Source organism: Polypterus senegalus, chromosome 17 (genome assembly GCF_016835505.1).
Source record: "Polypterus senegalus isolate Bchr_013 chromosome 17, ASM1683550v1, whole genome shotgun sequence".
NCBI lineage: Eukaryota > Metazoa > Chordata > Cladistia > Polypteriformes > Polypteridae > Polypterus > Polypterus senegalus.
In genome coordinates this window covers 25,619,724-25,637,032 of record NC_053170.1, presented here as the reverse complement: position 1 = coordinate 25,637,032, position 17,309 = coordinate 25,619,724, and positions in this window count along the sequence as shown.

Sequence of the window (17,309 nt, the reverse complement as noted above, 5' to 3'; positions counted from 1 at the left end):
ATTAACCATGGAACATTCCCCAGGTATGAAATATAACATTTAACACTTTAGAGCTGGGCCTTTAAATGTGCTTACAATAATAATTCAAAAAACATTTCAAATACCATGGGAAGTATACAGTATATGTTTCTTGTTTTTCTATATTTTAATCTGCAAACTGACATCAAAAATGTCTACTACATATGGTTATACTACCTGTGTCTAGTGTTCGGGACAAAAAACAACCTGAAGACTCCCTAGAATTTTTACTATATTATTGAATCTGAAGAAGTGTCAGCTAAGTGGGCCAAAACAGGTCGAAATTGTCCGAGACGGATGTGTAGTTGAGTGCGGCTGTGGCACAAATTGAGCGGGGTAGGCTAGAACTCGTCTCAGGCAAACATATGGTAGATTGTCGTGTGAACGTACAACATGCAAAGCTGAGTTTATCTGCTTGGGTTGAATAAGAAGGGAGGTGTGTTCAAGGGGCAAAAAAATTTAAAAGCGCATGCATGTGCCATCTCACCAAGTGCAAGTCCATCCATCCATCCATTTTCAAACCCGCTGAATCCGAATACAGGGTCACGGGGGTCTGCTGGAGCCAATCCCAGCCAACACAGGGCACAAGGCAGGAACCAATCCTGGGCAGGGCGCCAACCCACCGCAGGTCAACCAAGTGCAAGTCACACGTGTATAAACTTCTACATCTTCCGTTGAATTCATATCAACTCCCGTGTCTGTGGTTGATCGTGAGCAAAGTGGACTGCTCCATACACACACTCACACACACGCACATGCACATGTCTTTTGTAGTGAGAAGTGAGGTGCATGCAGAAACCAAAAAAATGTAAAAGTGCATGTGTGGGCCATCTAGTGACTGTGGTTGAGCGTGAGCAGAGTGGACTGCTCCACACACACAGGTATTTCATTTATATCTGTTTAACTAGCTGTGTGTGCTGCAACCCAAAGACTCCCTAGTAGTTTTACTATATTGGTTAACTTACAGAGGCATCAGCTAAGTGGGCCGAGACAGACGTGTAGTCGAGTGCAGCTATGGTACAAATTGAATAGGAGAGGCTGGAATCCATCTCAGGCAAACATAAGGTAGTTTGTTGTGTGAACGTACAACATGTATGTGTACAGTATGTACCACAAAGATGAGTTTGTGTGCTTGGATTAAATGAGAAGGGAGGTGCATGAAAGCGCCATCTCACCAAGAGCAAGTCACACTTGTTTAAGCTTCTACGTCTTCTGTGAAATTCATGCCAATTCCCATGGCTGTGGTTAAGTGTGAGCAGAGGTGACTGCTCCATACACACATACACATATACACACTCACACACACACACACACACATGTTCAGTAGTGAGAACTGAGGTGCATTCAAGCGCCAAAAAAATGTAAAAGTGCAAGCATGCACCATCTAGTGGCTGAGGTTGAGCGTGAGCAGAGTGGACTGCTCCACACACACACACAGGTATTTCATTTATATTTGTTTAACTGGCCGTGTGTGGTCCAACCCAAAGACTCCCTAGCAGTTTTACTATATTGGTGAGTTTACAGAGGTGTCAGCTACGTGGGTCGGGATGGGTCATATCTTGCCTGAGACGGACGTGTAGTCGAGTGCAGCTGTGACACAAATTGAGTAGGACAGGCTGGAACCAATCTCAGGTAAATGTATGGCAGTTTGTTGTGGGAACATACAACGTGTACGTACCACAAAGATGAGTTTGTCTGCTTGGGTTGAATGAGAAGTGAAGTGCATGCAAGCAACATCTCACCAAGAGCAAATCTCACTTGTATAAGCTCCTACATCTACCGTAGAATTCACACCAACTCCCGTGGCCATGGTTAAGCATGAGAAGAGCGGACTGTTCCATACACACACACACACACTAACACATGTTTTGTAGTGAAAACTGAAGTGCATGCAAATGTAAGTGGCAAAAAATGTAAAGGTGCATGCATGCGCCATCTAGTGGCTGTGGTTGAGCGTGAGCAGAGCATGCTGCTCCATCCACACACACACACACACACACACACGCAGGTCTTTCGTTTATATACTGTATGTCTAATGCCCTATAAATTTTTAACTTTAGTGTTAAAGTCATTAGCAACATTAAAACTTATTCTGTTAGGTTTTTACATAACATATTAATATCCATTCTTGTCTATTGTTGTGAAAAATGATACGTTGACAGGAATGTGCTTAAAGTAGGCTTTATTAAGACTTTAAATAATTGCACTCTACCAAAGTCATTAACGTTTGTACAATGCCATATAGATTACAGTTTCAATCATATTTCTACAGGCAATTGTGTATTTAAAATAATATATTCATCAAATGTTAAAACGATACCATAATACAGCTGGGATGATGAATTTTGTTTTCATTTAAATATTGGTACTACAAGACTTGATCCGTCTTGATTCTAGTATCTATATCAACAAATCTGAAAGATGTCTCAACCTTAAAAAAACAAATATATTTCTATATTTGAAAAATATATTTCATTACGTTCATGTGCGTGATGAACTGGAAAACAATGTTTATTTATTTCTGTAGAATATTTTCATACAAAGAATTGCAGCTTAAAGTGCTTTACATGTTATCAAGGAGAAGGTTACAAGAAAAAAAATAAGAAAGGTAAGAATAATAATGACTATATAACAAAGAAAAAGTAAATAAATAAATGAAAATAAATAAGTTAATTAAGACCTTATAAAATATAGATATATAATTAGTAGAAGAGTAGCGTTCTTATATAGAGTATCATATTGCAAGTTTCTAAAGATGAGTTTGGTGATAAGATCAGACAGCCGGGAAGACAGAAAAAAACAAAACAGAAACTCCAGTCAAGCTGGAGAACAAAAAATAAATCTGCAGAATTTCCAAGGCCAAAAGACCACTTAGCCACTATTGGACATTCTACCTAACATAAATGTACTTAAATCATTTCTGTTTGTAAGAGAGGATTTGACAAAGAGGGTCTCGTGGACAGCTGGGGTGCCCTCCCTCTTTCCAGCATCACAGGTGGCTGCACAGGACTTTGATCAGGTTGTGGTGGCACAAAACGTAATCACGGACAAGCTGGAAAAGAAAGCAGAGGAAAGCAGTGATTCGTAAAGACTGCAAATGTGATCATTCTTGGTCTGTATAGTCTATTAAGAGTACCACTAGAATTAGCTACGGAAAGGCCAAATTAAAACAAAAAGACTTCTTTAATGCTTCACAATATTAGCCTGATGAGTCTCTATTGGGAAAGCATTCCATATTTTTGGTGCATAACAGCAAAACGTCTTCTCACCACATCTTTTAAGCTTGGCTCTTGGAATAAGAAGAGCACCTATAGAAGATCTAAGGTTATGACTTGGAATGTAGGGGGACAGGGTACTCCAAATATAGGAAGTAGCATGATTGTTTAAAACATTTAACTCCATTAGTTGTATTTTACGGTCAGCTCTAAAGGACACAGGCAACCACTGTAACAATGCTAAAACTGGTAAGATGTGCTGAGAATTTCTTTTTCTGGTTGACAGCCTTGCTGCTGCATTCTGCACAAACTGCAACCGATTGATGTCTTTCTTAGGTAGTCCTGTTAGGAGTGCATTACAGTAATCTAGTCGACTAAAAAACAAAAGCGTGAAATCATTTTTCAGCATCTTGCAGTGCATAAGAGGTGCAACTTTTGTGATGTTTCTTAAGTGAAAAAATGCAGTCCTAGTAGTCTGGTTAATATGTGAATTAAAGTTTAGGTCAGGGTCCATGACTACACCTACACTCTTTAACTTCAGCTTGACTTTATTTCTAATACCCTTGCAATTTTAATATTTGCCAGTCACTAAATTTCTGTTTTGTCCTTATTTAGTTTGAGAAAGTTACTGTTCAACCAGTACTAGTAAGACATGTAACTTTCTATCTATAATGTTGTTTCTCTGTGATCCTAAATTAAGCATGCTGTCTGAGTATCCTAAAGTGCACGTATTTACAAATGAAACTGAATTGTAAGACACCATCATACCTTGTATTTTCAATTAAGATATCTTAAAAGAAAATGTATACAGCTAGGGGTCTTCACTCGCCAACCCATACAGGCCTGTGCTATGCGCCAGCCACTTTGTGTCTCTGACACTTGTGTATGTGGATTTCACTTTCACCAAACAACAAATCTTTTAATTCTTGCGGATACACCTCTTCATTGGGAAAAAAACACTACTTTTCCCTTAAGGCAACACGAATTAGACGATCTACATGTCTCCGACTTAAAGTTTAAATCCAATCAATATATTCAATCTCTTTTTGCTGTTCCATTATTTCACTGAGTAATAATTTCTGTTTGTTTGCGCTAATGTGATCTTTACTATCGAATTTTAGTACTTTCATTATCTCTAACCTGCTCTGCATGTGTATCACACCAATGTTTTTGAAATCTTTACGATGTTCTACTTTGTCATCCACTATTTGTCTTTTATTTAAGGCCCCAGGTGTGGTTAAATCTCTTGGCACAAAGTCTTGTCTCACAGGACGTGAAAGTATCTCTCTGAAAAAGTCACGTCTCGTCCCAGGCTAAAAAATCTTGTCTCATCCCAGGATTTCTCTTTATTATAAAAAAAAATCTTGGAAGGAGACGAGATGTGATTTCACGTCCCACGCGATATTGCTAGACACATTTCTTTTAGAGAGAAAGAAACGATATTCATTCACGGACAGTTATACGTTGTATTGTCATAGTGTAATTCTAAATCAAGATTCAAGGCAATATTGATGAAAAGGCAAAATCAAAAACAGATCGAATAAATGGACATAGGTAATATGACAAAAGTGCGCCGAGTGAGATGCAGATCACGTGGCATGGCAGCAGCAACAAACCAACAACTGATCGAGCAAAGAGGAGGTAAAAAAAAAATATATTTGTTTCCCATTGTATCACCATTTAAGAGGGGGTTTCAGAGGAGCAACCGCATGTCCTTGGGGTGCGTTCAGCCATCCTCTTCACAATGCGAGTGGCAGAGATGCTTTAGCAAGCAAAGCGAGCAAGGGGCAAAGCCCCCTAGTTTTCAGTATAATAGAGAGATATATTTGCATTTTCTTGTGAACCATGTTATCAGTGTCTCTAGTCACTCTGAATTAGACAACAGTAAGTGCCGTAGGAAAGCAAATAAACACTCAAATGAAGTCTTACAAGTTCCTATGAGAAGGATGGCATGTCCTACCTTAAGGCAGCCTAGTCTGAGAGCTCACCTAATAATAAAGCCCTGATTTTACACAAAATAGCAGATGTTCCATTAGAAGACAATGTAAGTGGATTTTACCTTTTGGACTTTGTCGCTCTCGGACAGATTTAATCAAATTTAAGTCAACTGCTGTTTAAGAGATTGGCTGTTCAGACAATTTGCTGTCACCAAAGCCCTGCTAGCCCTGCTTAACTCAGGCCCAGATTAATGATATCCATGGCACTGAAGGTCTGTGTCTAGTATAATAAGTTCCTTTTTGTTTATTTTGTAATTTCAAGGACTGCCTACAAATCTCAAGAAGGTCTGCAGATCCTTTGCCTAGCCCTCATTATAAACACTTTGATGTATTATCTAGAAGGCAAAGGAGACCTGCTAACAAACACGCATAATATTTAATAGCTTTCACTGGGATCCATTGTCGTGTGTCGATGCAGCCTGACCACTTCATCAGTACTAACAACAGAGGATTGTATTAGCATCAAAGTACAGACCACATTGGTCTTGGGGTCCAATAAGCTACTGCATTAATGACATGAAATAAATACTCATCCCTCTTTCTAAATATCTTAATACTGTTTAATGGCTCCCGAATGTAAATTTATTTAAATCTCAAGAGAAGATGGCATGTCACTGCTGTCTAATTGGAAAGTTTCTAACTGAAATGATTATTTTTTGAAGTTGAAGGCCAGGTGGTGTCCATTTCCACCCACAACTCATTTATGGTTACAGTTAGAGCTGCGCAATTCCGTTTCTTTACAAGCTGCTAGCAGGCATTGTCCCGTTGAATCTCCAGAGCTTATCATCTTGCTAACACAACAGCCCCCCCCCTAAATTAGCAATGAAAGTTGCAAATATCCCAAAGAGCTTGAAACTGATTAGCGGTAAAGGAAAAAAAATTTAAAAGGCATTCATTGTGACAACATGTGCTGTTTTGTGCCCTCTCTGTGCACAGATTGTTTTTCTCACTAAATGGCTTATCTGGTTGTCTTTGTTCCTAATTAGGAGGAATGGAGTCTCAAGTGGTTAGATCCACTGCCTCATAGTTCCACACTGTCTGTGTACAGTTTACATTCAGATGATTTTCTGCCATATTTTATGCGTGTTTACCCAACAGAGAGCATGAGCCCTGCTATAGGACTCAATGAGACTTCTAATTTTAGAGCATGTCGAGTTTAATAGCTGCGACTGCTGAATCTCTTTGCTCTTGAGACTGTTAAATTATACAGCTTGGAACCACAATGGATGACTCATTTCACGATTCCCTCAAGTTTCCCTATCTTGCATTTTGCATCAAAAGTACCACGAGGTTGACTCATTTTGGAAGCCAATCAATGTAGAGAACGCTGGAAGAAGAACAGGAGCACTGCATGAAATGAAACCTCTGTACCGGCCCTAAAATTTGATGAGTTTCTCCTCCATTTGCACAGTCCAAATGAGTTACTTTTCTTATTTTCTTGTAGTTGCCATTGTCCTTTACTGATTGTAGGCATTTCATTGAATGTACTTCCTACTGACACTCATTGGATAACCGGTAACGGCAAACTGCACAAAAATTCTTTGTATGTTTAGCATTTGTTTGCTCAGAGGTTGAAGCACTTCCTGAGCAGCTCTTGTTTTCTACACTCTAGTGGCCCACTTCTTCTCTTCTTTCGTCAGCATCTTTTTGTGTTAAAACTGATTAAGTCGGTGTTTGTATTGCAATTACTTAGTACGTTTTTCTTAATTTTTCACTGAAGCTGGCACTTAAGTCTTCAATCTGCCTCAAGAATGATTTAAGTTATGAAGAGGTAGGGGAAAAGTGATGGAGAAGATGGTAGGGATGAGAACTGCATCTGTACACATGCGCCCTGCTGCCCTCTACCGAGAGCTGATTCTACAATAAAATAAAATAAAAATAAAAAGAGTAATAAAAATTGCCACCTTGAAAGTGGATAGTAGATGTAGTATATGTGTACCAAATTTCAGGTCAATAGGTGAAACGTTTTGCGAGCTACAGATGATTTAAAATCCTGGAAAGACAAACGGACAGCCATGGTACCGTATTATATAAAAAAATAACTCTCGTTGGCACAGAGCCCACTGCTAAAACTTACAAATCACTACAAAAAATCGAACCAATTTGATTTTGTCATAGCGTGTCACAGATGGTCAGTTATTGAGTCGCTTGGTTTGTCACCATTAAGGTAAATTAGGAATTCACCTATGATCACAAGCAGGAGAAAAATCCAGCCACATGAGTTAGCTACCATATAGTGATTTGGCGCACTAAAAAGCTTGGCCTATGGCGCAAAATAGCCTTTCACCAGCACTGATTATGAGACATGTGAAGTGTCTGAGGATTATCGTGAGTTAAGAAAAGACAGAGAGGTGATTAACAAAGGCAGAAATGTAGTCAAGGAAACCAAGAGGTCAAAACCATGAGGCAGATAATAACCAGGAATCAAAAGGACAAGGCTGAAAGCAGATTATTCAATTAATAAACAACTAATATATGATGCTCAAATATGTCTGACTAATGTTGTAGGTGAGGTGGCCCAATTCCACTCATGATTCCTTGTTTATGAACCAAAATCTCAAGTTCACATTCACTGTCGTTTCCTCTTTTTAACTCCAGGCTTGTAGTAAGGAACATGACCAAAATTTATATGGTGATTAGATTATGAATATTCAAAAAAGGTGTTTTTACACCATATATGGGGAGTAGCTAAAAGTGTGGGCACAAGTGCATCATTTTTAAGTTTAGTCTAATTTAGTTTAGTTTGAATGGGGAAAAGGGTCAAGGCTTTACATCTTGATGCTCCCACAATCTCCTAGATCATGGACAACCTGACCCACAGACAGCAGTTTATGAGGCTCAGGGACCGTGTGTCAGAAATGGTGTTATGTAATACTGGAACATCTCAGGGAACTGTCCTGTCTCCCTTCCTGTTCACCCGCTTTACAGCAGACCTCCAGTATAATGTCAGTGCCTGCCACCTACAGAAATCTTCAGATGGCCTCTCCATCATAGACTACATTAATAATGGAGATGAGTTGGAGTACAGGAGACTTCTGGAGGACTTTGTCTGGTGGTGCAGGGAGAATCACCTGTAACTCAACATCAATAAGATCAAGGTTTGGCAGTGGATTCCCAGCATGTGAAAGGAGCCCTGAGACCAGTCACTGTTCAGGGAGAGGATGTGGAAGTAGTGCTGAGCCTGAAGCACCTGGGGATTCACATAAACACCAAACTGGACTGGTCTGACAACAAGAAGGGCCAGAGTAGAATGTACTTCTGAAGAAGACTCATGTTTTTTGATGTATGCAGCAAGCTTCTGGAAATGTTCTATCAGTCCATAGTAGCCTATGGGGTGTTCTATGCTGTGATCTCCTGGGGAAACAACTTGATAGATGCACAATGACTGAACAAACTTATCAAAAAGACTGCTCTATCAATGGACTAACCCTGGACACACTGGAAGCTGTTGTGGAAAAGATGATGGTGGCAAATACGGATTTCATCATGAAAATCCTCTCCATCCACTCAAGGAGGCGCTCTCTTGGAGCACTTTTAGCTACAGGCTCATTCCAACATGGTGTGCTAAGAAGCGTCTCTTAGGGTCCTTTCTACAAACTGCTGCCAGTCAATGCAGTGCTTCCTTCTGATGTCCCAAACTAAATGTTGATACTCTCCAAGTTCATTTTTGCAATTTCTGCACAATATACATTCATTATTAGTTTGATTGATTGAATGATTGATTGTTTTATTTGTCCTATGAAGTCTTTATCTTTTTTTTGTATGCATCTAAATTTCCACAAAGGAATTAACAAAGTTTATCTAATTTAAATAATCAAAGCTGATTTGAGATTTATAAAGGAGCTTGCTGTGGCATATGCCATATGTGCGGATTTATAATTCCAATTATTTTTATGCTTATGCTGTTTTAGTCTTTCGAGCACGAGCAAAAGTTTAGTATGGAATCTAGCAATCTCAAAACCACAAAAACACACGTATGAAAGTTTTTAACATTACACTAAATGACTGACAGTAATGTATGTGGGCTGCAACTGTCTACAACTCACGTTCAATTACTAATACTATGTAAATGAAGGCTGCAATGGAAAAATCACATGGTCAATTGTGTAGGTTGACCCCAGCATTAATTAGTCCATTGTGGGTGCTTGTGGGTATTTAGGTGAGTTTGCTCTGCTACAGACTGGCACCAAACTCATGCCCTGTGTGTGACAAATTAAGTGGTACAAAAAATTAGAAAGATGGTTGGAGTTTCAAATGATGCACATTTTTCCAGTCTGGATAAGACTTCTCTGCACAATATTAGGTCCCTCGGAAGATGGAAAGGTATATAGGTGCATTGTGGTAAGGAGTTTAAAATGTCATTTTAATGGCATAGCCAAAGGTTTGAAGTGTGACACTGTGATCTATGAAATTTATTCCAAACACATTCTTTTTTTAAACAGGGGTAATTGAGGTCAAAAATAAATACAGCTGAAACCACGCAAACCAGCTGCCAGAGAGAAACACACAGTCGTGCAGGCAACCTGACCAACTCAGGAAGGTAATTAAAGGAGAGTAGGTGTGCCCAATGGTCTCACGGTCAGTTTATGGTATTGCAGTAACTGTGTGTTATTTATTAGTCATCCTATGCCAGCATGTTTGGAGGTTACCATACATGCTCATATTTTGAGAGCCTTGAACATTACATATAGTATAAAAGCTCTGGCAACTGCACTGAACCTTAGTGCTCACCTACGGATGGTTGGAAGGCATTGCTCCTGCCCATACCTCGGACAATATACCTTCTGCACTCTTTCTCTTGAAGTGGACAGTGCTGACTGCAGGAACCCCCAACCAGCCAGCAGCTTTCTTTCGAAAATTGTATTAGTGTTAAGCCGATATTAAACAGAAGTTTATAGTATACTAGACATTAAATCCGTTACAATAACGGGCGCTAGAACAGTAGTGCATAAACATTAGTAGGAACAGTCTATATTAAATAGCAAGGGACCTTGACCTCATTCTGTTCTGCTTAATTTTTTTTTTGTCAAAAATATTTTCACAAGAAGCCTAAAGTAAAATAGTAATAAAAATAAAATAGAAATGTATATGACAATACAGTAAGTATAATTAATATTGCCTTAGTGTAAAACTTTGTAACAATCTGTAAGACACAATATCTGAAGAAGATATTTAGGTAAAATTTTCTATTTTTTTACCTCATGAAATTTTTCTATACAATTTCATTATAGACAACATTTCTTGTAAATATTCTGTCTGAGTTTGGCAAAAGTTTACCTTGTTCAGGAATCTCTACAACCTTGACAACAACATCTGGAAAACTTCTAACTCTTGATAATGCAACACATAACTGACCGTGGGTGAATACTGGTTCTGGCAAGTAAATACCAACTTTTTCTAAGGTTTGCTCTTCTGAGTCTTTCTCTTTTAGCGTTTTTCTGACAGTCATTTTCTTTTTATTCAATCGATCTACAGTATTTGCTCGTATTTTTCTTTGTCTTTCAGCCTTTTTGTTGATGTTTACTTGTTGAGCTGACCGTTCTTCCAGGAGATGTTGCTTATATAGGATTTGATTGTCTGTGTCTTTTGTCCTACTTGACGTGTCCTTTTTTGGGTGGCATGTTGTTAGTAGATACGTCCATAATATTTTCTCCTACAGTAATACTGGCTAGTATGTGGCTGTAATATGCGTTACTGTATTGTGTGTCTTTAATTTTCTCTCGCTGTAATACTGGTTTGTATTTCCGTAAAATGCCTGTAATTTTCTCTGACAGTAATACTGGCTTTGATGTCCGTAATATGACTTTAATTTTCTGTCACAACAGTGGGCAATCAGCAGAGTGTCCCCAGCAACTGATGTAATGTGTGGCGTGTACCTGTTAATCGTGCCTGTGGCGTCTCCCCAGCAAGTATTTTCATCTGTGCTGGCGTGCAGCTGATTATTGTATGTATGGCGTCTCCCCAGCAACGGATTTTATGTGCGGGGCCGCGACTACCCAATCAGCACTCTCCCCAGCAATGGTGTCCTTTATTTCTTATCATGCGCAGCCGTGGCTAGGCCATTCACTGTGTGCCCAGCTTCCAGTGTGTGTGCGTCCACGGTGCCAAACGCATGGATGGTGCGATGTGTGGCGCGACCCGCGCATGCGCACTTCACCAGAAGACACACACAGACACCTGGACGCACACAGGGGTTTTATTAAAGAGGATTCTTCCTTTAGTGTAACGGTTTCTATCTTCCTTTAAGAAGCCCCGCTGTACCAGTAGGGAAAGATATAATATTTTATATATATATATATATATATACAAACAAAATGACCTCCAGCAGGCCACTGGTGTGAATGTCTCTGACTAAACAATCAGAAACAGATTTCATGAGGGTGGCCTGAGGGCCCGATGTCCTCTAGTGGGCCCTATGCTTACTGCCCAGTACTGGAGCTCAATTGGCATTTGCCATACAATACCAGAATTGGCAGGTCAACCACTGGTGCCATGTGCTTTTTACAGATGAGAGCAGGTTCACCCTGAGCACATGTGACAAACTTGAAAGGGTCTGGAGAAGCTGTGGAGAATGCTATACTGCCTGTAACATTGTTCAGCATGACAGGTTTGGCGGTGGGTCAGTGATGGTCTGGGAAGGCATACCCATGGAGGGACGCACGGAACTCTACAGGCTAGAAAATGGCACCTTGACTGACATTAGGTATCGGGATGAAATCCTTGGACCCAATGTCAGACCCTAAGCTGGCACAGTGGGTCCTGGGTTCATCCTGGTGCATGGCAATGCCCGGCCTCATGTGGCGAGAGTATGCAGGCAGCTCCTGGAGGATAAAGGAATTAATACCATTGACTGGCCCCCACGCTCACTCACCTGACCTTAATCTAATAGAACACCTCTGGGACATTATGTTTCGGTCCATCTGACGCTACCAGGTTGCACCTCAGACTCTCCAGGAGCTCAGTGATGCCCTGGGACGAGATCCCCCAGGACACCATCCGTCATCTCATTAGATGCATAACCCAATGTTCTCAGGCATGCATACAAGCATGTGGAGGCCATACAAACTACTGAGTACGATTTTGAGTTGCTGCAATTAAATTTCGGCAAAATGGACTAGTGTGGCGCATCATTTTTTCACTTTGATTTTCGGGGTGTCTTTGAATTCTGCCCTCTGTAGGTTTATAATTTATTTTCCATCAAGCGATGTGGCATCCTTTAATTCCTAACACATTACCCAGTCCATATCAGTATAGATATCCAGCAGGATTTTTTTCCCTTTGAGATCTGATGTGTTTTCAAAGTGTTCCTTTAATTTTTTGAGCAGTTTATATATATATATATATATATATATATATATATATATATATATATATATATATATATATACTCGCTTGTGTATTAGCGGCTAAGTGAGTTTGTCTTTCATTGGCCGTTTCACTTTGTCCACGGAGTCACGTTCCTTCAGCTTCATGCTGTAGTCTTGCACTTCTTTCTTCTTCTGACTCGTTAACTTGGGGTCGCCTTGCTGGCTCTTTGAGCTTCATGCTGCAGCCTCGCACTTCCGGGCAGGACAGAGAGACGCACACAAACGTTTATATATAAGAACTAGGGGGCTCCGTCCCTTGCTCGCCCACCCCCAGGTTTGGTTTACCGAATATACACTTTAAAGAGATTGTTACATATGCATTATTTTCACTTTTACTTTAAAATTTAAAGTAAATATTTGTTCTTTATTTCCGGCCCCGGGTGTGGTTACATTTCTTTCTCGCAGGATGTGTAACGCTGCTTGCGTTGTGAAGGGGGTGCGGCTGAACGCATGCTAAAGAGAAGTGGTCTGATCATCTGCTGGCTTTCTGCTACTGGCGAGCTGCCTGTTTTGTTTGTCGCACTGTGCGTTGATCATTTAATAACCTGTACAGCAGCTGTCCTTTTGCCACTTTGTGTCTCTGCCACTTGCGTTGTGGGGGGTTGTTGGTGGCTGAACGCAAGCTAAGGAGAAGCGGTTGGATCATCTGCTGGCTTTCTGTTGCCGGCGAGCTGTGTGCTTTGCTTGTCACTTGTTGTTTTAAGAGCTGGGAGCACATCAAGCATGTCTGCCGAGAGCAATCCAACAACTGTTAGGTTAGATGTCTGTGGACTTGTTTTAAATGATGTCTCACTGCCTTGTCTCATGTTATGTTATAAAAACAATACTTGTCCTTTATTTCCGGCCCCGGGCGTGGTTAAATCTCTTTCTTTCAGGACGTATAACACTGCTCGCATTGTGAAGGAGGGTTGACTGAATACATGCTAAGGAGAAGCAGTTGGATCATCTGCTGGCTTTCTACTACTGGCGAGCTGCGTGTTTTGCTTGTTGCTTGTCATTGTTTTAAGAGCTGGGAGCAAGTTAAAGTGTCTCTTGCGGGACTTATTGTCTTCCAAGAAGATCAGGTCTCGTCTCCCTGCCCAAGATTTTTTTTTTACAATTGAGAGATATATAGACTTTTGCTTTAGTAAAGAGTACAATCTCGAATGAACCTATTCCTAGGAAGTGTGTGCCCCCCCTTGCTGGATACAAATGGCAACTTCTCTCTGGGGTTTTTGCAAAGTCTCTCCCAGCATGTGAGGATATGAACCCAAAAATGAAAGAGAGGCCTCTGTCAAGAAAGGATCAGCTACTTAGAGGAGAAGGAAAAGGTGCAGTTTGCTTCATTTCAAGGGTCATACCTAAAGTAATGAGCATATTGGAATTATCAAGAAATACCTGACAATGCTGAAATGCACATTTCTTAACTTATTTCACACCTGAATAAAAAATGACCAAGCCCGAATAAGATATTGGTTTACAAGTTTAGAGCAAAGAATTGCTGACAAAGGCATGTTTTTTTCAATAATATGCTGTTATTAAATTTCTTTTAAAGGTGGAGGATTGAGTGGTTGACAGTTATGCAGAATTTCAATGTACTTAGGGAGTCACCTGCATGGGCAATAGGAAAAACTGATTCCAGATTTTTCTTAATTTGGCCGTGGCCTAGTGGAGGACCACTGCTGCCATGCAGTGAAGCACCTAAATGATTCCTCCTTACACCATATCTTTCTGTTTTCTACATTCAAAACTAACTTATTCAGATTTTAATAATGCAGCATTCAACTTTTATGTGCTTATGCTCCATCAAGCTGTTGTAATTGGAAAGCTCAAACATGATGAAAATGAGTGTGACATTTCCAAAATGTTCCACAAAAGACAGGAAGAACATTCACCAGCTTGACCAGGAGAGGCCCACCCCAGACCAGCTTTCTCCAATGGCTAACTACTAGTTTCTAGCCTACCAGGCCCCAAAAACCTTCAAAATGTAAGGAAATGTACCTAAAATATATCAAAAAGCCCCACAAGAAGGAGGATGACCATAAACCCCTGGCTTGTGCACAAATGAGCAATCTAAGAACCTTTATAAATGGAAGATGTATTTATCAAAATAGAATGACAAGCTAATTCAAAAGGGGCAAGTTCAGTTATACGATGCACTCTGGACCACCTGGAGGTAGTAGCGAAGGAGAGAAATAAAACTGTGAATAATGCTGCACATCTTCTGCCTGACACATAAATAATATTAATAATAATAATAAATTTTATTTATATAATGCTTTTCCCATGCTCAAGGCGCTTACTAACACTAACGACTTTCACCCAATGAATCATTAAGTAGAGGCGGATCAAAAAACTCCACTGGGGGTCCTTTATACCAACGGCAATATGTCTGCATAATGCCTCACTTTGACTGTGATTGCCAAGTCAGACACTTTGTTTCTTTTTAATACTCTTGCTTTATAGCCATTCTGGTGTTTGTTCAGACCAAAGAGTTTGTTTACTTTTCTACCTATTTATGTATTTATTTATTTAAAGAACTTCTGTAAAAGCCAAATTTCCCCCTGGGGACAAATCTATCTATCTATCTATCTATCTATCTATCTATCTATCTATCTATCTATCTATCTATCTATCTATCTATCTATCTATCTATCTAGGAATGCTGAAATGAGCAAAAAGAAGTTGCCTAAATGTCTGACCCAAACACACAGGTTCCAAAATGCAATCCAAGACAAGAAGAGATTGAAGACAAGACCCTTGACCAGTGATTGAGGGGGAGAGGCTTTTGTCCTTAATTCAAAATTGTGATCCTGTGTGAAAAGACTTCCTGTTTGCACAGTACTTTCATTTTTTGGAGAAATTATTTAACAATATTTTAGCAAAAAAATAATGTGTTTTGTGTGTTGTGTGTTGTGAACATACGACTGGATGACCAGAGGGGTATTGCACAAAAGTAGAATTAAGAAAGCCAGGATAACAGAACAGTCGCGGCTTGACCTAGTTTAATCAGTGCATCCTGGCTTAATCCGTTGCACGTTTGCTGAGCCAGGATGAGAACGCGGATATGTTAAGCCAGGTGTATATAGTTTGGATAAATGCGCGTTCATGGTATTCTTAAAAAGATCACGAAATCGATCACAGAATCACCGATGCAAAAATGGACAAAACCCGTGCGGCATACTTTTCGCCTAATGAGCAACAGCTTCTTATGGAAACGTATGAAGAAGTGAAACATATAATATGTAAAAAAGGCAATACAGCTGCTGTAATAAAGCAAAGAGAGAATGCCTGGCAAACAATAGCGGACCGATTGAATGCGTAAGTAGTCCAAATAACCAGTGCTCCACTGAAACCCTCATAATTACAATTCAAGGAGTTACTTGTCATTTTCAAAAATAATTGTATACTTTGCCTTAAATGTGTCCAGTGGACATGCATTTAACATGAAGAATAATTGCAAACACTTACCCACTATATGCATCTATTTGATATATTTAGTTTATTTTATGTCTCTAATGTGTTTAATCCTTTTACTCTTATCTATTTGTATGTAGGTTTTGTTTCTAATTAATTTGATGTAATCTATAATCAGATAATTTGCTCTATTTTATCCATCTAATCTATTTTATCATTTGTATCTTTCTATTCCTCTTAAAGAACAAACATGTCTGGCCAAAAAAGGACTTGGCAGCAAGTCAAGATTAAATACAAGAATATTTTGCAGGCTGGTAAGTGACTTGTTTGCTGAGAACATAGGTGACATGTTTGCTGACATTTTATTATCTGTGCTGATTTTAGCCATAAAAAAGAAAAGTCATATTACTGGTACGGGGTGGCCCTCCAACCCAAGACTTCACCCCAGCAGAGGAGCTGGCCCTGGACTCAAATAAAGGGAAGCCAGTGATTGAAGGGATCCAGGGAGGGACAGCCACTGACTCTGGCCCAGCAAGGGATACTGGCCTCTTCATACAATGTACATTATTGCCATACTACTGCGCATGGAAAATATTAAAATCCATTTATATTTTGTTATGTGGACTGTGTGACTTTGCTTTACCTTGCAGTGGCTGGTAACACTCTTACACTTTTGGATCCCCAGACTATGATTTGCGGTGAGTATTCTTTATTAAATCATTGGCTTTGCGTGTTCTGTCAAAAATATCAATACCAGTAATGAATATGGCAGAGGGAAGCCACATCTACAGCAGTGGAGTGCACTTCTGCCGATGATGAGACCGTGTCGTTGGACTCTAGAAGGCTCGAGGTATCATGTCAATTTTGTGGAAATGGACACATTTTTTAAGTTTATAATAGATAAGAAGTCAGGGAAGTGGTACTAATAGAAAATATCATTTGTTAAAGGATCCTGACATTGGGCAGTCTGATAAGCAGCCTGGTAACATAGTGAGTATTGCCTAAAGTAAATTTACATTATGCAAAAATTGTGCTATGCTAACAAAAAGGTGTTCACAGAATTCACAAACTGTCAGACATCTCTACACAACACATCTTAAGAGACAGATCGAGCTTTCAGAAGTCAAGATTGATGTGAACAAAAGAAAGCTGCAGGACATGGACCTTGACATGCAAATTAAACGCAAGACACTGAGGAAACTAGAACTGGAAATCCAGAAACTACAAACAGAAGTAAGTGACTTCAGTTCATACTGTAACCATGACTGTAACCCAATGTATTAATCATCATAATTTGTTCTGTCCACAGCTCCAAG